Raw genomic sequence first — 23,138 nt, 5'->3', positions numbered from 1 at the left:
TGGAGCGGCTGTGCGAGCAGAGGCAGGCCATAATGCATTTGTGGGAGGATACACGGCCAGGCACTTTGAGAGCAGACATGGAGTTGACAGGTGTGCAGTGGTCGAAGCTGAAAGACCTCTGTAAAGTCCTTCAGTGTTTTGAGGAATGCACACGGCTGGTAAGCGCAGACGACACCATACTAAGCATGAGCATCCCACTTATGCGTCTGCTCATGCAAACTTTGACGCACCTTAAGGAGCAGGCGTCTGCAGCCAATGTTGATGAGGAGGAAGAGGAGGAGGGAATCCTTGATGACATTCAGCCATTGTCTGCTCAGGGACCTCTCCTGGACGAGGTGGAGGAAGAAGAGGAGGAGGAGGATGATGATGGGGATGATTACTTAGGGGAGGAGGATGCATCTCGTGGGGCAAGTGAAAATGTTGGCGTGGCAAGGTCTGGTACAGGGTTTGTGCGTGACTGGAGGGATGTGGATTTGCCAGAAAGTGCTCCTCCAACCAGCACTCGCAGTGCATCATTGACACCGGGAACATTGGCCCACATGTCAGATTATGCCTTGCGGATCCTAAAAAGGGACCCCCGCATTGCCAAAATGATGAACGATGACGACTACTGGTTGGCCAGCATCCTGGATCCACGCTATAAAGGCAAATTACAAAACATCATGCCACAGGAGAACCTTGACCTAATATTGGCTAATAAACAAGCAACTCTGGTAAATCGGTTGCTTGAGGCATTCCCCGCACACAGCAGCGGTGATGGTTCTCACACGAGCCGTACGGGCCGGGGGCAGCTTGGCAGAGGTGTTCGTGGTGCACACAGCAGAAGTGGCATTGGAGACAGGGGTTTCATGACAATGTTGTGGACTAATTTTTCAAATACCGCTCACACAACTGGTAATACTGCATCGATGGAAAGTGACAGGAGACAGCAGTTGTCAACCATGGTTACAAACTACTTTTCCTCCCATATCGATGTTCTCCCACACAGGTCATTTCCCTTTGACTATTGGGTCGCTAAACTGGACACCTGGCCTGAATTGGCCCAATATGCCTTACAGGAGCTCGCTTGCCCAGCTGCAAGTGTGCTATCGGAAAGAGTCTTCAGTGCAGCTGGATCAATCCTGACAGAAAAAAGGACCCGTCTGTCAACCCAAAATGTGGATGATCTAACCTTCATTAAAATGAACCATGCATGGGTTTCCAAGGATTTTGTCCCACCTTCCCCTGATGACACATAGGGTGACAGAAAAATGGCTTGCTTTGGTCCACCTCTTCCTGGGACTTGACCTATTTCGCCTTTTGCATCAGCTGAATGTCCAACATCAACATATGCCACTTTCTAAAACTCCCTAACTGTGCTGCCTCCCCCCCCCCATGGCCGGGGTCACCACCTAGCGCACGACACCGTGCGAGTGCCGTTGCCCTGGACAGGTGGGTAGGCCGACTCTTGGGCGCGGGCACTGGCACAGGGTCCCTCATAGTGCAATCAAGTGTCTCTGACGGTGGTGGTGCACACCCGCCGTCAGACACACCGCTGTACTATGAGGGGCCCAGTGCCAGTACCGTAGCCCACGAGTGAGCCCCCCTTGCTTGGGCAGGGCCCCAGCATTTGCAATCTTTACCTCTCCCTGCTCCTCCGCTGTGTAATCTGGGCCGTCAAATCCATACTGTGCCTGACACCGTCTGAGCCTGCCTCCTGAGACATATATTTTGAATGTGTACGCTATCCATACATGTTATCCGGGGATACGGTACCCTTTCTAACCTTTGTGCAATCACGTGCAATCCATACTGGGCCTAACACCGTCTGAGCCTGCCTCCTGAGACATATATTTTGAATGTGTACGCTATCCATACATGTTATCCGGGGATATGGTACCCTTTCTAACCTTTGTGCAATCACGTGCAATCCATACTGGGCCTAACACCGTCTGAGCCTGCCTCCTGAGACATATATTTTGAATGTGTACGCTATCCATACATGTTATCCGGGGATACGGTACCCTTTCTAACCTTTGTGCAATCACGTGCAATCCATACTGGGCCTAACACCGTCTGAGCCTGCCTCCTGAGACATATATTTTGAATGTGTACGCTATCCATACATGTTATCTGGGGATACGGTACCCTTTCTAACATTTGTGCAATCACGTGCAATCCATACTGGGCCTAACACCGTCTGAGCCTGCCTCCTGAGACATATATTTTGAATGTGTACGCTATCCATACATGTTATCCGGGGATACGGTACCCTTTCTAACCTTTGTGCAATCACGTGCAATCCATACTGGGCCTAACACCGTCTGAGCCTGCCTCCTGAGACATATATTTTGAATGTGTACGCTATCCATACATGTTATCCGGGGATACGGTACCCTTTCTAACCTTTGTGCAATCACGTGCAATCCATACTGGGCCTAACACCGTCTGAGCCTGCCTCCTGAGACATATATTTTGAATGTGTACGCTATCCATACATGTTATCTGGGGATACGGTACCCTTTCTAACCTTTGTGCAATCACGTGCAATCCATACTGGGCCTAACACCGTCTGAGCCTGCCTCCTGAGACATATATTTTGAATGTGTACGCTATCCATACATGTTATCTGGAGATACGGTACCCTTTCTAACCTTTGTGCAATCACGTGTAATCCATACTGGGCGTGAGAACGGCTGGCGAGCTGTTAAGCAAGCTACAGCACCTGTGGTTTGCACACGTAAATTTTTCATTTTTTCAGGAATGACGGTTAGGCCTAATTCCAGAACTGCAGTTGACCTGCACTTACTGGGAAATCATTGTTCGCGGGTAATAATTGTAATCAGTGATCCCCATCACTAACGTTGTTCAGCGGGTTATCTGCAGCTGTAAGCGACAAACGCTGGCCTTTTCAGTGTAGCGCACATGCAGCCACGGACATGTAAGGGCATGACACACCAGTTATTGGCCAATCTCATGTTCCAGAGCCTCACGTGTCCCTCTAGTAAGCCGGACTCGGACCGCGGGGCATGACGGAGTCTCATTCGTTAACGGAATTAAGCTTGCAAAGTGTGCATCTGTTCTGTAGCTGGCATGGTTGAGGTTTCCCAGGTGGAGTCGAATTAAACCGTAGGCTCCACTCCTGGTGGTGCCCTTCTGGACATTCCTTTAAGGTTCAGCTTTGCAACCATACTGCCCACGTAAAACAAACAATTTGCCTTCATGAACGCTGTTTGGAGGGTCATGACTCGTGGGAATAACGCCGCCCAATCAGTTAACCTGCTAGAGAGATCCTTCGTTGCTCCCAAGCATGACATCACACTCCCTAGGAGGAAGGTAATGCCACTGTGGCGACCGTACTCCTGGGGGCGACACAAGTGCACTGATGCCCAGCCACTGCTCGATGAATCTGCTGGTACATTGACCCAGACCACTACATTCCACCCGCACGCTACACGGCCTGAATCTGACCCTGATGAAACTCAGGTTACCCTTCCCATATACAGTTCCATCATACACGGTGATAAAGAGGAAGCTGCAGATGAAAGTGCAGGTTCGGCCCACCCGCCATCAGACACACCACCGTACTATCAGGGGCCCTGTGCCAGTGCCGTCGCCAACGAGTGGGCCCCCCCCGCTTGCTCAGGATCACAGCACTTGCAAGGTTGAAATACTGTGCAGTGAGATGGAAGATGGGGACGACGAGGAGTCCAGACTAGTACAGGGATTCCCTAGCGAGGAGACTTATTTGATTGTTTTCAATGTTGGGACAGCAATTTTTGGGGAGCACGTTACTCTGGAGAATGATAGATGGGGCCCACCATACACTGGAACATTCCAAAGGTGGACATCAGACACTGGAGCAGCACTTACAGGGCCCATTATACACTAGAGCATTAGAAATGGGGCCCATTATGTTTGGAGCATTATTTGGGCCCATAAGACAGTGGAGCTTCATCCATGGGGACCAACATATACTGTAGCATTATGTGGAGCTCATCATATACTGTTTCAAACATTATATGGGACCAATGATTCTGTATGGAGAAATAGATGGGCCTCGTCATGAGATGTAAAAAGTGAAGTATTTTTCATTGTACTATACCGCTATTTCTCTGCCGTATCGGAGCATGATGAGTTTTGGTATGTGTTAAAGGGGCGCTCTTTCGCCCAGGGCACATGAAAACCTGGAGCCAGCCCCCCCCCACAACTTTAGCCAAATAACCCCCATTTTTCAGTGCGTAACTTGTATTATGAAGTTAATTAAGGTTGACAAGCTTAAGTAAGAAGAATTGATGCTTTTGGCATTCAAATGGGCACTGTAGGTGTGTTTCCTGTCCTCCTCTCACTGCCGACTTTTATTCCCCATTGACTTACATTGGGTTTCGTGTTTCGGGACGACCCCGACTTTTCCCTATAATCAGACGATCTTGCTCGACCCGACTTTTGGAAAAGTCGGGTTTCACGAAACGAAACGCGACCCTAAAAAAACAAAAGTCGCTCAACTCTAGTCATTATATTCTCTTTTCTAAACCACGTTTCTGTAGATTACCATGAAAACGCCTTAGAATTATAATGTTAACGCCCTCTGCGGCAAAATGCAGCTTTCTTTGTTCTGATAATGTATAAGAAGCTCTTGTTACTGTTGCTTGTTGCCATTCCATCGCCATCATGCCACTGTGCCTCACCATGGCCAGGGCACAGAGCCTTATCATCGCCAGACTTCCTAGCGAATCTCTGCCTGTCTGAATTCCTGTTTTTGCCCGCATATTCCAACTCCTCTGTTATTCTGTATCTGTTTTGCCGTGTATCTCCGAATAAACCTTCAACCTCAGCTTGATAAGAGATCGTCTGTGGAACTTCTTCCCGACTCTTCCAGCTCTCAATAGAACTTTTTCTTACAGTAACAACTCACCTAACTGCAATCTTTAATCTCTCCCTCTCCTCGGGCATTTTCCTATCCTCCTTCAAACACGCTATCGCTACTCCATTACTAAAGAACCCGCTCTCGACCCATCCTGCACAAACAACTACAAACTTCATCTCTAAACTTTTGGAGCGCCTAGTTTACTCCCGCCTTACCCAATACCTCTTCACTCACTCCCTTCTAGACCCTTCACAGTCTGGCTTCTGCCCCCTACATTCGACTGAAACTAAACTCATCAAAGTGACCAATGACCTTCTGACAGCAAAACGTAACGGTGACCACTCTCTGCTCATTCTCCTCGACCTATCTGCAGCTTTTGAAACTGTTGACCACCATCTCCTACTCTTTAGGCTCCAGTCACCAGGCATTAAAGACACTGCTCTCTCCTGGTTCTCTTCCTATCTTTCTGACCCCTCCTTCAGTGTTTTGTTCTCTGGCTCCACATCATCTCCTCTTCCTCTCACTGTCGGAGTACCTCAGAGCTCACTCCTTGGCCCTCTTCTCTTCGCTCTCTACACGGCCCCAATTGGACAATTTATCCTGTTCCCAGCCTTGTAGTACAGTTCACCTTTATTGTGGGGCAGTTGCGTTATTGCATCAAGAATTTCTATTTTCCCCTTGCTTTAGTATTGTGATACAGCATGATTATGGTTCTACTATTATGTAAATGGAGGCTAAATATTGAATATCTCGTTTACATTTGTTCAATAATTTGTTTCTACTTTAAAGATCTTTGTTGTTTTGTAGTTTTAATATTTGGTTCCTACAAATGTACCTCAAGACCTTCATATTCCAGTAAATGGGGGGGGGGTAATTGCTAAGTGTCCACCAACTGTTATAGACAAATACAATTTTTATGTCTAATTCATGCTTCACACTGTAAAAATGTCATCCAGAACTGTTCAATCATAGGCAATACTTATTGTTCTTTCTCCAACATCTAATTTGTAATCTTTGATTATCCGTTTGTATAATTTTGCAGTAATTTACTAGTAAGAGTATAGAGAAACTGTGTCTTATGGGTATGTCTGCTGAGTAAGCACTTCTTATTACTTGGATCTAGCTTTTCTATTAACCCACCTACTCCTTCGACATGTTTACATATGCCCTCACAGTGTTTGCTCCATTTATCCTCACTCTCCTTCGCTATCACCAAACTCCAGCACCTTCTAACTAAATAATCATCTCCCCTTCCCTCTTTCCTCCCCACCTGACCTCATTTGCTAAACTGCTCGTCAACCTCAAATCTGTCCTAATGAAACCTAAAGCAAGCTGCCCACTCTTCTTCTCCCATCTGCTCTCCCTTTCTCTGCTTCTCCTCACTGCTGGTGATATATTTCCCATTCCAGAACCCCCACAGCTCAAAACCCCCATTACTACACCATCCTAACGCTCACTATCTAATAAGAACTACCGCAACCTTTCCAACTTAAAACCCGTGCCATTGACACCCAACCCCCTGCTCCCTCTCTCTGGAGCACTTTGGAATGCCCACTCCATCTGCAATAAGCTTCATGTGATTCATGACCTCTTTCTTTCTCGCAATCTTGCCTTTCTCGGCCTCACAGAAACCTGGCTGACACCCTCTGACACCGCCTCCCGTGCTGCGCTGTGTTACAGCAGCCTCCACTTCACCCACACTCCTCGCCCTGGCAACAGACACGGTGGAGGAGTGGGTCTTCTCCTTTCTTCCAACTGCACCTTTAACCCAATCCCACCTCTTCCCTCCCTAATCCTCCCCTCTTTTGAAGTCAACTCTGTCTGCATCTACTCTCCCTCCAAGTGACCATCATATACCGACCTCCAGGCCCGACCACTGCCTTCATTGACCAATTATCTACCTGTCTTCTTCACTTTCTTTCAACTGACATCCCCACTATCATCATGGGTGACTTCAACATCCCCACTGATACCCTTCAGTCACCAGCCTCCAAACTCCTGTCCCTTACTTCATCCTTTGGACTTACTCAGTGGTCCTCCTCAGCCACCCACACAGATGGACATACAGATGGACATACATTAGACCTGGTCTTCCCCGCCTCTGCTAACTTTCTAAATTCACCACCTCCCTTCTCCCTCTATCTGACCACCATCTACTCACTTTCTCATCCCTGTTCTCCTCTCCTGGCACCCATGTCCAGCAACATGGGCACCCCCGCAGAAACCTTGCACACCTAGACACCCACACACTCTCTGACTCTATTCTACCACTGCTTATCACCCTGAGAACAACGGTCAGACATAGAGGACAGATCAGTCTTTGGAGCAAATTTTAAGATGTTTTGTCGCCGATCAGCAAGAGAATTGGTCATCATTTCTTCCTCTGGCTGAGTTTGCCTTCAACAGACGGGTTAATCAGTCCACGGGGACCTCACCGCTTTTCTGTAAATACGGGTTTCATTCTCATTTTGTTGAGATCTCCAGGATAAGTTCTAGCTGCACTGCGGTGGATGTCACCATTCAAGAGCTGGGGGATGTCTGGTGGAAGGGGTGGCTCAGCATTGGCAGAAACAGAAGGCCAATAGGAGGCACTCATCAGGGGTCGCTTCAAAATGTGAGATAAGGTATGGCTTTCCTATAAGAATATTAAATTGAAGGTGCCTTGCTGAAGTTGGGTCCGTATCAAATTCTGGAGGTGGTCAGTCCAGTTGCCTTCTGATTAAAGCTCCCTCAGTCTTTCCGTATTCCTAATGTGTTTCACAAGTCATTGTTGAAGGAATTTATTCCCTCTGTTCTGTCTTCTTCGCCCCCGCCTGCTCTAGTGTCTATTGAGGGAAGCTTGGAATATGAGGTACAAAGGGTCAAGGATTCCTGAATGGTCTGGAATTCCCTTCAATATCTGGTACATTGGAAGGGGAATGGACCTGAGGAACGGTCCTGGGTTCCAACTCATTCTGTAAGGGCTGATCGGTTGGTTCAGGCCTTTCATTGGAGGTTTCCTGGGAAACCTGGGGGTCCAATGGCCCCCCCTTGAAGAGAGCATACTGTCACGATCTCTACTCTGTTTCTGTCTTTTTGTTACTTTGTGTTGGGGATGTCAGTCTGTGCTGCAACCACCTTTGTTAATTTTCCTTAATTAGTCTTCTTCTTAAGCATGCTAGCTCCTCCACCTAGTGTCAATTGTGCACTTGCTGTTGCCTTTGTAACTTTGATCCCTCTGTGCTCTGTGCCTGACCCAGCTTGACTTGATTCTCTACCCAGACTCAGACCCTTTGCTTGTGACCTGACTTCTCTTGTGCTTGCTCCCTGTAAACTATTTTGTCTCTCTGGCTTTCCTGACCGTGGCTCGTGAATTGGACTTCGTCTTCCCTTTGTCATACTACTCCATTTCCTGGACCTGACCTCAGATTGTTTGACCTCCCTTTACTTATTCAGTAATTAATATATATATTTACTATAGTGACTCACGTCACAACCCTTTGGAATATTGGAACGATGTGAGTTCATCCTTTTGTGGAAGGGTTGGGTCATCCTTCCCACATATAAATTCTGACATTAGCACATATATAACATAAATGGTGGAACATGACATGGGACTTTTGATAGGGAAAATTTCACCTGTAGAATTAAGGGTGAATTCAGAGAGACCATGGCAGATCGCATGACAACATAGGCAATTTTTCAGATTGCATATAATGATTTTGTTCGGAAAACACACCACTTTTAGGAAATCTTCCTTCAAATTTTTTGTCATTCTTGGGTTGTCATTCAGGATTTGTGAAGAGGTCAAAGGAGGGGAGGAGTCAGGGGTCACATGATCAGGGGCCTCTGTGGCTGCAGGACTATGCTGTGCTGGTTGTCATGGTGCTGGATGAGTTAAAGTTTATGTGTGGGGTCAGGAGGGGTTTACGGTGTGGAAGTAGCAGAGCCGTGTGTGTACAAGGTGTATGGAGTGGAGCTGTGTGTCTATGAGGTGTAAGGAGCGGAGCCGCGTGTGTACAAGGGGTACTGAAGCGGAGCTGTGTGTGTACCAGGTGTTTGGAGCGGAGCCGTGTGTGTACGAGGTGTACGGAGCGGAGCCCTGTGTATACGAGGTGTACGGTGCGGAGCCCTGTGTGTACGAGGTGTACGGTGCGGAGCCCTGTGTGTACGAGGTGTAGGGAGAGGAGCCGTGTGTGTACGAGATGTACAGAGTGGAGCCCTGTGTGTACGAGGTGTACGGTGCGGTGCTGTGTGTGTACAAGGTGTATGGAGTGGAGCCGTGTGTGTACGTGGTGTACCGGAGCAGAGCCGTGTGTACAAGGTGTACGGAGTGGAGCCGTGTGTGTACGAGAAGTACGGAGCGGAGCCGTGTGTGTACTAGGTGTAAGAAGCGGAGCCGTGTGTGTACGAGGTGTACCGGAGTGTAGCCATGTGTGTACGAGGTGTACAGAGTTGAGCCGTGTGTACGAAATGTATGGTGTGGAGCCGTGTGTGTATGAGGGGAGCGGAGCCGTGTGTGTACGAGGTGTATGGAGCGGAGCCATGTTTTTACGAGGTGCACGGTGTGGAGCCGTGTGTGTACGAGGTGTATGGAGTGGAGCCATGTGTGTACGAGGTATGCGGAGCGGAGCCGTGTGTGTATGGTGTGGAGCCCGGAACCATGTGTGTAAGAGGTGCACAGTGCGGAGCCGCGTGTGTACGAGGTGTACGGAGCGGAGCCGCATGTGTATGAGGTGTGCAGAGCCACGTGTGTACGAGGTGTACGGAGTGGAGCCGGATGTGTATGAGGTGTACAAAGCAGAGCCCTGTGTGTACGGAGTTGAGCCGTGTGTTTATGGAGTGGAGCAGAGCCGGGGGTGTATGGAGTGAAGCCGTGTGTGTACAAGGTATACGGAGCAGAGCCATGTGTGTACGAGGCATACAAAGCAGAGCCGTGCGTGTACGAGGTGTATGGTGGCGAGCATTCATACCTCCCAACGGTCCCGGATCCAGTGAGACAGTCCCGATTTTGAGAGAGAGACTGCCCCAGCCGGGAGCTTACTTTCTTTCTTTCCTTCTCTCTGTTCTTTCCCCTTTCTTTTTCTCTCTAACTCTCTGTTCTTTCTTTCCCCTCCTTTTTCTCTCTCCCTGTTCTTTTTTCTGTCCACTCTTTCTTTCTCCGTTCTTTCTTTCCCCTCTTTCTTTCTCTCTCCCTCTCTGTTCTTTTTTCCCCTTTCTTTCTTTCTTTCTTTCTCTGTTCTTTTTTCTGTCCACTCTTTCTCTCTGTTCTTTTTCTTTCTTTCTTTCTTTTTTCTTTCTCTGTTCTTTCCCTTCTTTTTTTCTCTCTGTTCTTTCTTTCTTTCCCCTCTTTCTCTCTCTCTGTTATTTCTTTCCCCTCTTTCTTTCTCTCTCTGTTCTTTCTTTCTCCCCCTCTTTCTTTCTCTTTCTCTCTGTTCTTTTCTTTCAATCTCTAATCTTTCTTTCTCTGTTTCTTTCTCTCTCTGTTCTTTCTTTCTCTGCTCTTTATTTCCCCTCTTTCTTTCTCTCTGCTATTTCTTTCTCTCTTTCTGTTCTCTCTCTCTGTTCTTTCTTTCTCTTTCTGTTTCTTTCTCTTTGTTCTTCCAAATCTTTCTCTCTGTTCTTTCTTTCTCTGTTCTTTATTTCCCCTCTTTCTTTCTTTCTTTCTTTCATTCTCTCTGTTCTCTCTGTTTGTTTGTTTCTTTCTCTCTCTTTCTGTTCTTTCTTTCATACGTACACTAGTAATCAATAGCCTCCTTCACATGAACGTGTTTTGCCACAGAGCGAGTGTCCGTGTGGATCACATGCGTGTCCGTGTGATCCACATGGAGACAAGTCCATTTTTGGCTGGCACCACGGATGTCACACAGCATGAATCGTGGTATGTGTTAAAGGGGGGGCCCACTGAGACTCTTTCGCCCGGGGCCCTCAAAAACCTGTAGCCGGCCCTGCGGAAATCTCACTGACTGAGGAGAAGTCACCATGTAGCATCTGCACTCCGGATATCATGTGACCCCTGACTCCTCCCCTCCTGTGACCTCATCACAGGTCCTGTGCACACGGAGCAGCTATATATGTGGTGTTCGACTCTGAAGGTGGAGGTTAGTGGTGATTTCCCATTGCTTGGGGGGACATTAACCCCTTCAGCACTGAGACTCTTTTGGTGTTTTTGTTGCCACTTTATAAGAATCATTGCATTTTTGTTCTGTTTCCTGTAATAGACACATACGACCCGACTATGGAAGACAGGAAGTGAGGAAACGGATTGTTCTCATAGTTCAGGTCCCCTTTCTTGATCCCACACAGTATAATATCTCCATAATGTCCCTGTAAGCAACATAGTAACATAGTTAGCAAGGCCGAAAAAAGCAATTTGTCCATCCAGTTCAGCCTGTATTCTGTCACAATAAATCCCCAGATCTACGTCCTTCTAAAGAACCTAATAACTTTAAGATACAATACTGTTACGCTCCAGGAAGACATCCAGGCCTCTCTTGAACCCCTCGACGGAGTTCGCCATCACCACCTCCTCAGGCAAGGAATTCCAGATTCTCACTGGCCTATATTGGTGGAAAAACCTTTTCTCCTCCAGACGCAGAGAATGCCCCCTTGTGACCGTCACCTTCCTTGGTATAAACAGATCCTCGGAGAGATATTTGTATTGTCCCCTTATATACTTATACATGGTTATTAGATCGCCTCTCAGTCGTCTTTTTTCTAGACTAAATAATCCTAATTTTGCTAATCTCTCTGGGAACTGTAGTTCACCCATCCCCTTTATTAATTTTCTTGCCCTCCTTTGTACTCGCTCTAGTTTCATTATATCCTTCCTGAGCACCGGTGACCAAAACTGTACACATTACTCCATGTGCGGTCTAACCAGGGGTTTGTACAGAGGCAGTATAAGGCTCTCATCATGTGTATCCAGACCTCTTTTAATGCACCCCTTGATCCTGTTTGCCTTGGCAGCCGCTGCCTGGCACTGGCTGCTCTAGTTATTAGACAAGTCTCGCATATCAATACCTGGCACTGCTGCCGGCACTCGGACAGGAGTGTGCGGCTGCATGTATTTCTATGGAGCCACATGCTCCGGTCCCGAATGCCGGGTATTAACATGCGAGACTCATCCCTCTCCATGTCAGATTTACTCAGTGGTTCCCCATTCAGTGTAAATGGTTATATTGATTCTGTTAGGAGTGGCGGAAGGCACTAAATAAAAATAAATAAAGTGCCTTCGCCACTCGGGGTGGCGAAGGCACTGCTGCTAAAAGAGGCAGAGCACTATGGCGGTAATGTGCACAGAGTTTTAACTGCACCCTGTGCACTGAAGCAAGCTCTGTTATGCTCACAGAGCTGCAGGCACAAAGCATAGACTAAACGCTGAGTCTGTTCAGGGTCACAGAGTCTCAGCGATGCAGACACAGTATTAAGGGTCACAGGAGTAGCCTTAGACAGCAGGACTACTCCGTCTAGACCTACCGTAAAATGAGGTGCGTGGCGTCGCAACTGCGGATGCGGAGATAAGCTGCAACTGCAGCGCGGCAAGAACTGAGCCGCTGGCAAGGCGCTGCAATAACGCTGGCGCAATCCAGACGCTAAGCTGCTGTGCAAGATGGAGCTAAGGCGCGCTGGCGCAAGCGCTGCTACTGGCTGAACCCAAACACTTACACAATCGTATTATCAGAGGGAAGGGGTTACTTAATAAGTCAGTCACCAGTCCAAGCATCCATCACCATACATACAGCAGCAAGTATGAAAAATACTAGCGCATGGCGGAACAGCCATGCACGCTTTTTATACCAAACGGGACCTTCCGGAAATCTCCAAGGCTCCAGGAGGAGCCAATAGGATTCGACACAGGACCTGAGCACCTGACTCCCGAACTCCAATGGGAGTTCGTCCCATGAGCATGCTCAGTTGAGGGAACAAAGGACTTAGCCTCTGGAGAGAGTTGCCACAAGACATTCTCCTCTGCAACCGCAGATGAAACGCAGGAGACTGCAGAATGCAATGGTCTAGATTTCATCATAGGAGAGGAAGAAATCTGACTCCTAACAGATTCCTTCTTCCCATGTGTAGAACCTTACATTTATCATTGTTAAACCACATCTGCCACCTTTCAGTCCAAGTTTCCAACTTATCCAGATACATCTGTACAGCATACTCTCTTCTCTTGTACTGACTGCTTTACATAGTTTTGTATCATCTGCAATTATCGATATTTTACTGTGTAAACTTTCTACCAGATCGTTAAAAAAAATGTGTTGAAGAGAATAGGTCCCAACACCGACCCCTGCGGTACCCCACTGGTCACAGCGACCCAGTTAGAGAATATACCATTTATAACCACCCTCTGCTTTCTATCACTAAGCCAGTTACTTAACCATTTACACACATTTCCCCCCAGCATTCTTCACCCCCTTACACCTCCACACACAGTATAATCTCACAGTACCACCATCCCACCACACAGTGTAATGTTCCCACAGTACCACCATCCCACCACACACAGTATAATGTTCCCACAGTACCACCATCCCCCACACAGTATAATGTTCCCACAGTACCACCATCCCACCACAGACAGTATAATGTTCCCACAGTACCACCATCCCACCACACACAGTGTAATGTTCCCACAGTATCACCATCTCACCACACACAGTATAATCTTCTCAGTACCACCATCCCACCACACAGTGTAATGTTCCCACAGTACCACCATCCCAACACACACAGTATAATGTTCCCACAGTACCACCATCCCCCACACAGTATAATGTTCCCACAGTACCACCATCCCACCACACACAGTATAATGTTCCCACAGTATCACCATCCCACCACACACAGTATAATGTTCCCACAGTACCACCATCCCACCACACACAGTATAATGTTCCCACAGTACCACTATCCCCCACACAGTATAATGTTCCCACAGTACCACCATCTCACCACACACAGTGTAATGTTCCCACAGTACCACCATCCCACCACATACAGTATACTGTTCCCACAGTACCACCATCCCCCTGCATAGTATAATGTTCCCACAATAGCAGCTTGCCATACACACAGGATAATGTTTCCACAAGTAATCCTGCATCAATCTGGTGCAGCAAGTTCATATAAGACAGTATCTCTTTCTGCTCACACACTCCTATCTGTCTCAGGATCATGAACACTTTCCTTATGGTCATTTGTGGTGTTGAAGAGTACTGTTTTCCTGATTTATCAAAACCAAGCAGGTTAAAGGTTCTGTCAGAGTCTTTCACACTTTCAAAGGGTTGTTAGATTTCTGCAGGGTTTTTGTTAAGGCTTTGAATTGTTCTTTCAATTACTGTAGTTCTGTCTGCAGAAAGAGATTCCCTCTCTTGGTAATTGGCACCGCCCTTTCATCTTCCAACTTCAACCCAGTTGGAAACTGTGTTAGCTCCTGGAGGAACATGCCCATGACATCTTCAGCTTCTTTCTTCCCAGCTCATTCATCTGTATATTAATGGTAGCTACAAGTTGTCTGTGGGAGCCTGCTTTAGAGATCTGTTCTTCTGACATCTTTATATATTCTGCTACTGTTCTCAATTCTTCACATGTTAACTGAAGAAGCAGTTCACTGATTCTGTCCATTTGTATTTCATCATCCATTGCTGCTAGAGAGTTTTCTTTAGGGCTGGTCTCCTTTAACTGTTGTAGCAGAGTTGAGTTGAGGTGCTGTGCTCTGTATTTTCCAGTCACTTTGCCTCTTTTGCCTCTACACGCTAATTCCTGCTCAGAATTCCCTGTATGGGCCACCAATGTTATGTGTACACTACTAGGTTCAGATAGGGGCGGGACAGGTCTCATGAATTATTTGGAACTCTGGGGGAACCATTACTCAGGGCGACCATGTACTGCAGCTTCCTCAGGCACAAGATTGATCCACTTGCTCACACAGATACAATTTATAGAGTCCTCATGAACAGATGAACAGTGCGGTTTAATATCACAGCACATTCAGTACAATTCAAGTCTCTTAAGCACAGGCTTTATAAACAGTACAGCTGCTTCTTAGAGGCACATTGACTAACAGTCTTCTTTCGATAGCACAGATCAGCACAGATCAAGACTCTTTACAAAGGCACAGTAGTACACAGCATTCCATCTAGCACAGTGAGATGGAGAAGGGTGGAGGGTTTCCTGAAAGAGGTAATCCCTTTGACAAAATTCCTTCCAGTCCTTATCTTCCTGCTCCTGATAGACTTTCTCAATTAGCAGTACAGGGGTTAGCCCAGCTCCACTCTGTAATGGAATCCTGTGTCCCTATCGTTCACTTGCCTGAAACTTTATGAGACAGATCAAGCACCACTCATCCTTTCAGCTGCTGCCAGAAAGATAAACACATTCCCCACAATCCCCCTGGGGCTCTGCTAACCAATCCCTGTCTCCTGTGACTGTGCTAAAAACTCTAGTTGATGGATGCTTTTGAAGCAACAGAAGTCAGCACTACTTCTGCATGTCACAGTTCTCATTGTACAAGGCACCTTTCTTGGCTCCCACACAGTGTAGTTCCACCATTATACCATTATGCAGTATGTATGATGCCCCCCACACAGTATAATGGTTCCTATGATGATTCTAGATGCCTCGTCAAAGCCGGAGGACTAAATAAGCCTAAAGCAAGAAAAGGGGAAATCTAAATCTGCCCCAGAGCAGACCCCAAAGGAATAGATAGCCCACACATGTATTGACGGTGAGACAAGATGAAAACACGAACACAGGTAGGAAAATAGGCTGAGCAAACGATGGGGCCCACACTAGCTAGAAAGGTCAGGAAAGGAAAGATACTGTCTGCAATCACGCCAAAAAACCCTGCAAAAATATCCAACACTTCTGATAGCAAAAAATACCCTGAAGTCACTAGACTTCTCCCAGTATATCAGCACTCTGACATATTCTGAGAACAGAGCAAAAAGAGGCCAATCTAATAAGGGACAAAAAGCAAACTGGCACATACAGTGACATAAGAGTGGAAATTCAGCACAGCCCCAGCCGGAGCTGGCAGACCACACAAAAAACTGAATAGACCAAGCCAAATCAAATGTGAACATTAGCAAAGGCAACTTAGCTTGAGAAGGCAGGAACTGAGCTGGAAACTAAGACCTCAGGAGGCAGGAAAAAATCACCAGCATGGGAATAGGAAGTCGGCTGTCTTAAATCCAGTCTGAGACTCCAGATGTCCAATCCTCTTCCTCATTATCAGGTGGCAGGTCTCTGTTAATTCGATCAGCTTCACTACCTCCTGCCACCACCAGAGGAAGCCCGGAAAGAGAACTCACAACTCCTCTGTCAGCACAATCAGCTCCCTCACCAGAAACCAAAGGCAGACCAGAAAATGAGTTCACAACAGTACCCCCCCTTGAGGAGGGGTCACCGAACCCTCATCCACACCACCAGGCCGATCAGTGATGGGCCCAGTGAAAAGCATGAACCAATCTATTGGCATGAATGTCAGAGGCAGAGACCCAAGAATTATCCTCCTGGCCATAACCCTTCCATTTGACCAAATACTGGAGTCTCCGTCTAGCCAAACGAGAATCCAATATTTTCTCTACCTCATATTCCACATTGCCTTCAACCAATACAGGGTCAGGAGGCGCCGCCACAGGAACTACTGGCTCAACAAACCTCTTCAGCAGTGATTTGTGAAATACATTATGGATCTTAAACGTAACTGGAAGAGCCAATCAAAAACAAACAGGATTAAGAATCTCCAAGATCTTATAAGGTCCAATAAATCTTGGCTTGAACTTTGGAGACGCAACCTTCATAAAGATATTCTTTGACGACAACCAAACCATATCACCCACTTTAAACCTAGGACCAATGGTCCTATGCCGGTTGAAAAACCCGCTGGGCCTTTTCCTGAGAGAGTGACAACTTATCCACCACTTGATCCCAAATCTGCTGCATTCTCTCTACCACAGTGTCCACACCTGGGCAGGCTGAAGATTCCACCTGCCCCGAAGAAAATCGAGGATGAAAACCAAAATTACAGAAAAACGGAGACATCAAAGAGGCGGAACTAGCTCTATTGTTTAGAGCGAATTCGGCCAATGGCAGAAATGAGACCCAGTCATCCTGATCAGCAGATATAAAACATCTCAAATAGGATTCCAAAGTCTGGTTTGTTCTTTCAGTTTGTCCATTGGTCTGAGGATGAAATGCAGAGGAGAAAGATAACTGAATTCCCAGATTGGAACAAAAGGCTTTCCAGAATCCAGAAACAAACTGGACTCCTCTGTCTGGCACAATGTTCTCAGGAATCCCATGCAACCGAACCACCTGTTGTAAAAACAAGGGCACCAACTCTGAGGAAGATGGCAACTTTGGGAGTGGTACAAGATGGACCATCTTAGACAATCTATCACAAATCACCCAGATAACAGTCATTCTCTGAGAGACAGGAAGATCAGAAATAAAATCCATTGAGATATGGGTACATGGCCTCTTGGGCACCGGCAGGGGCATCAACAACCCACTAGAACGAGAACAGGGTTTAGACCGAGAACAAGTCCCACAGGACTGCACAAAATTCCTGACATCACGAGATAAGGCAGGCCACCAAAAAGACCGACTCACCAAATCTCTGGTACCAAAAATACCTGGATGACCAGCCAATGCGGAGCAATGAACTTCAGACATCACTCTCTTCCTCCACTGGTCAGGAACATACAATATTCCCATAGGACAACGCTCAGGTTTATCCTCCTGAAATATCTCCAGGGCGCGTCTCAAATCGGGCGAAATGGCAGAAAGAACTACCCCTCACCTAGGATGGTAGTAGGCTCGGTCACAATAAGAGAATCGACAAAGAAACTCCTAGAAACTGCCTTAACATTCTTAGTGCCAGGAAGAAAAGAGACCACAAAATTAAAACGTGTGAAAAACAAGGCCCACCTAGCCTGTCTAGGATTCAAGCGTTTGGCCAACTCCAGATAAATCAAATTCTTGTGGTCGTTGAGGACCACAACTTGATGTCTAGCTCCCTCCAACCAATGTCTCCACTCTTCAAATGCCCATTTCATGGCCAACAATTCTCGATTCCCCACATCATAGTTCCGTTCAGATGAGGAGAACTTTCGAGAAAAGAAGGCACAGGGATTCATTTTAGAAGTCACAGGATCTTTTTGGGACAAAACAGCTCCCGCACCAATCTCAGAAGCATCTACCTCCACCTGAAATGGAAGTGAGGTTGCTGTAAAACTGGAACAGAAGTGAATCTCCGCTTAAGCTCCTGAAATGCCGAGACAGCCTCTGGAGACCAATTCAGCACATCAGCGCCCTTCTTGGTCAGACCAGTCAGTGGTTTGACAATACCAGAAAAATTACCTATAAATTTACGATAGAAATTTGCAAACCCCAAAAACTTCTGGAGAGCCTTCAAAGAAGTGGGCTGAACCCAATCATACATGGCCTGTACCTTGGCTGGGTCCATTTCAATAGTCGACAGAGACAAAATAAATCCCAAAAATGAAATCCTCTGTACACCAAAGAGGCATTTCGATCCCTTAACAAACAGGGAATTCTCCCTCAAAATCCGGAACACAGTCCGGACATGTTCCACATGAGAATCCCAATCCCTGGAAAAGATCAAAATATCATCCAGATAGATGATGAAAAACTTATCCACAAAGTCCCGGAAAATATCATTCATAAAGGATTAGATGACAGAAGGGGCATTAGTGAGCCCAAAAGGCATCACCAGGTACTCAAAATGTCCCTCCAGAGTATTAAATGCCGTCTTCCATTCATCCCCGTGCTTGATGCGAATAAGATTATACGCCCCCCGGAGGTTAAGCTTAGTAAACCAGCAGGCACATTTAACTCTGGAGAATAAATCAGACATCAGGGGTAACGGGTACTGATATTTAACCGTCATCTTGTTAAGGGAACGATAGTCAATACAAGGTCTTAATAAACCATCTTTCTTGGCCACAAAAAAAAACCCAGCACCTAAAGGTGAAGAGGATGGTCTAATATGACCCTTCTCCAATGACTCCTTAATATAGGATCGCATAGCATCATGTTCGGGTACTGATAAGTTGAAAAGCTGACCCTTGGGAAATTTACACCCAGGCATCAACTCAATTGCACAGTCATAACTCCTCTGAGGAAGAAAGACGCAGACTTACTCTCACTAAATACATCAGAAAAATCAGCCAAATAATCAGGAATATCATGAGACTGAGGAGAGGTGGAGAAAACAGGAGTGTCCCTAAGAACACACTGACAACCCCAACTCACCACAGACACAGATTTCCAATCCAAAACTGGATTATGAGTTTGCAACCAGGGAAAACCCAGAACAATAGTATCATGCAAATTGTGCAGCACCAAAAATTTACAATTTTCTTGGTGGTCTGGAGCAACTCGCATTATCACCTGGGTCCAAAACTGAGGTTTACTCTCTGCCAAAGGAGTAGCATCAATACCCCTCAAAGGAATAGGCATCTGCAGAGGTATCATAGGAAAACCACAATGTTTAGCAAAAATCCATCAGCTTCAAAGCTCCTCCTGTATCTACAAAACCTTAGCGGAAAATGTGGATAAAGAGCAGATCAGAGTAATTGCCAAAAGAAACTTAGATTGTACACTGCCCACAGCAAATGTGTGTGCAAATTGTTTCTCTCGTTTAGGGCAGACAGAAATAGTATGAGAGGCGTCTCCAAAAAAAAACACAGCTTATTACACCTTCTAAACTGGCTGGCTGACCACACAAAAAACTGAATAGACCAAACCAAATCAAATGTGAACATTAGCAAAGACAACTTAGCTTGAGAAGGCAGGAACTGAGCTGGAAATTAAGACCTCAGGAGGCAGGAAAAAATCACCAGCATGGGAATAGGGAGTCAGCTGTCTTAAATCCAGTCTGAGACTCCAGATGTCCAATCCTCTTCCTCATTATCAGGTGGCAGGTCTCTGTTAATTCGATCAGCTTCACTACCTCCTGCCACCACCAGAGGGAGCCCGGAAAGAGAACTCACAACACCTCTGTCAGCACAACCAGCTCCCTCACCAGAAACCAGAGTCAGACCAGAAAATGTGCACACACAGTATAATGTTCCCACAGTACCACTATCACCACATACACAGTATAATATTTCCACTGTACTGCCATCTTCCACACACAATATAGTTCAAATCAGGCCTACTTTACGTCCCTTGTATCTTCCTTATCCTACAACCCCAAACAGTTGTTCAACACTTTTAACTTCCTCCTCTGCCCACCACTGCCCCTCCGACTTCCCTAATCTCTGCCGAGGACTTTGCCACGCACTTCAAAAATAAGATAGACCAAACAAGGCAAGTCTTTGTTGACGACCACCACAATCCATTTGTATGCCAGACCAATGCCTGTTGTGAATTCGCTTTCTGGCCTACCTCTGGTTACTAGTGAAGATAGTGGAGCTGGTTCTCTTTCCGGGCTCCCTCTGATGGTTACTGGAGGTAATGGAGCTGATCTAATTAACAGAGGCCTGCCACCTGATGATGAGGATGACTGGAGCTCTGGAGTGTCTGACTGGATTTAAGAAAGTCAACTCCCTCTATCCCTGCTGGTGATTTTTTCCTGCCTCATGAGGTCTTAGTTTCCAGCTCAGTCCCTGCATGTTCAAGCTAAGTGTTCTTTTGCTATTGTTCACATTTGATCTGGTTTTGTCTATTTCAGTTTTGTGTGGTCAGCCAGCTCCGGCTGGGGCTGTGCTGAATCACCATCCATATGTTACTGCTTGTGCCAGTTTATTTTTGTCCCTTATTAGATTGGCCTCTTTTTGCTCTGCTTTTAGAATATACCAGAGTGCTGATATAGTGGGCGAAGTCTAGTGACTTCAGTATTTTTTCACTCAGACGCGTTGGGCATTTTTTGCAGGGTTTTTTGCTTGATTGCAGACAGAGTCTTTCCTATCCTGTTCTGTCTAGTTAGTGTGGGCCCCATCATTTGCTCAGTCTATTTTCCTGCCTGCGTTTGTGTTTTCATCTTGTCTCACCGACAATATATGTTTGGGGGCTATCTATTCCTTTGGGGTCTGCTCTGGGGCAGTTTAGATTTCCCCTTTCTTGCTTTAGGCTTATTTAGTTCTCCGGCTGTGTCGAGGCGTCTAGGATCATCGTAGGTACGCTCCACGGCTACTGCTAGTTGTGTGGATAGGATCAGGGGTCTGCAATCCGCTTAGTTATCAACCTCACTGGTTTTCTGTGGCTTGGCTTGGTCTTGCTTTCCTCCTTGGTGACCCAATCATAACAAATACCCTTGCCCCATAACTTCCCACTCTAAAAAATCACTGAAGGAGAGCTCACCCATCTTCTGTCCAAATCACATCTCAGCACTTGTACACTTGACCCCATCCCACCTCCTCCCCAACCTCACCACTACACTATTCCCATCGCTAACCCATCTCTTCAATCTATCACTAACTTCTGGTTCCTTCCCCTCTGCTTTCAAATATGCCACAATCACACCTATCATCAAAAAGCCATCCCTTTACCCGAGCGCTATGTCCAGCTATCGCCCCATATCTTTGCTTCCATTTGCTTCCAAGCTCTTTGAGCAGCATGTCCACACTGAACTTTCCTCTCATTTTGCATCTAACTCGCTTTTTGACAACCTACAATCTGGCTTCAACCATTTCACTGAGACTGCCCTGACCAAACTTACGAACAACTTACAGCCAAAGCTAGCAGACATTTCTCTATACTCCTCATTCTAGACCTGTCATCTGCCTTTGATAAGACCTTTCCCTATCCTGGTCTCCTCATACCTTACCAATCGCACATTTAGCATTTCCTACTCCCATACTACCTCTTCATCTCTGTTGAAGTCCCTCAAGGCTCTGTCCTAGGACACCTTCTCTTCTTAATCTATACCCTTGGTGTGGAATAACTCGTCAAGACCTATGGCTTCCAGTGCCATCTATATGCTGATGACACTCATATCTACCTCTCTGGTCCAAATATCACCTCTCTGCTCTCCATAATCCCAGAGTGTCTATCAGCCATATCCTCCTTCTTCTCCTCTCGCTTCCTCAAACTCAATGTGGACAAATCTGAACTAATTATCTTTCCTCCATCTTGCATACCTTCCCTACCTGATCTATCACAATAAATGGAATCACACTTTCCCCTATCATGGTAATCCGCTGCCTTGGAGTAACCCATGACTCTGCTCTGTCCTTCAAACCGCACATCCAAGCTCTCGCCACCGCCTGTCGCCTCCAGCTCAAAAATATTTCCAGAATCCGTCCTTTCCTCAACCCTCACTCTACCAAAATGCTTGTGCATGCCCTAATCATCTCCCACCTCGACTACTGCAACATCCTCCTCTTTGGCCTACCTTCTAACACTCTTGTACCCCTCCAGTCTGTCCTTAACTCTGCTGCCTGACTAATTAATCTCTCTTCTCGCTACACTCCTGCTTCCCCTCCTTGCAAATCCCTTCACTGGCTCCCCATTTCCCAGCGTATCAAGTTTAAACTACTAACACTGACCTACAAAGCCATCCATATCCTTTCTCCTCTGTATATTTCCGAACTAATCTCTCAATATCTTCACTCACGTAATCTCCGGTCCTCCCAAGACCTCCTACTCTCCTCCACACTTATTCGCTCCTCACCCAGTCGCCTGCAAGACTTCTCCCAAATATCCCCCATCCTGTGGAATTCTGTGCCCGAACACGTCTGGTTATCCACCACATTTGGATCCTTCAAAAACCTGAAAACCCATCTCTTCAATAAAAGCTTACAACCTCTAATGACCACACGGCCACCTCAACACCATCGGAGCTACTGCAACCCCCGACCTACTGTCTCCTTTCCCATAATCCTGTAGAATGTAAGCCCGCAAGGACAGTGTCCTCTTCCCTTTGTACCAGTCTATCATTGTTAGCTTTGTTTACTGAAATTGATATTTGTATTTTGATGTAACCCCATCTGATGTACAGCACCATGGAATTAATAATGCTATATAAATAGATAATAATAATAATAATAATAATAATAATAATAATAAAATGTGCACACAGTACCACCATCCTCCCACACAAAGTATAATGTTCCCACAGTGCCGTCATCCCCCACACACAGTATAATGTTTCCACAGTACCACCATCCCCCCACACACAGTATAATGTTCCCACAGTATCATCATCCTCCCACACAAATTATAATGTTCCCACAGTGCCGTCATCCCCCACACACAGTATAATGTTTCCACAGTACCACCATCTCACCACACACAGTATAATGTTCCCACAGTACCACCATCCCACCACACACAG

The 23,138-nt window shown here is 46.5% G+C and overlaps 1 protein-coding gene across 1 annotated transcript in view; it reads left to right on the top strand.

Moving 5' to 3' along the window:
- The first annotated feature begins 10,704 nt into the window (after positions 1 to 10,704).
- Positions 10,705 to 23,138, top strand: part of LOC141094223 (uncharacterized) — a 35,515-nt gene continuing 23,081 nt past the window's right edge. The window contains exon 1 of the mRNA XM_073580026.1: positions 10,705 to 10,926. The gene's annotated coding sequence lies outside the window, so the exon portion shown is untranslated. The remainder of the gene's footprint in view (positions 10,927 to 23,138) is intronic.

This window comes from Dendrobates tinctorius, unplaced genomic scaffold (assembly GCF_039654945.1).
Source record: "Dendrobates tinctorius isolate UK_male_01 unplaced genomic scaffold, ASM3965494v1 ptg000063l, whole genome shotgun sequence".
NCBI classification, from domain to species: domain Eukaryota; kingdom Metazoa; phylum Chordata; class Amphibia; order Anura; family Dendrobatidae; genus Dendrobates; species Dendrobates tinctorius.
This window is presented reverse-complemented; position numbering and strand designations above follow the sequence as displayed.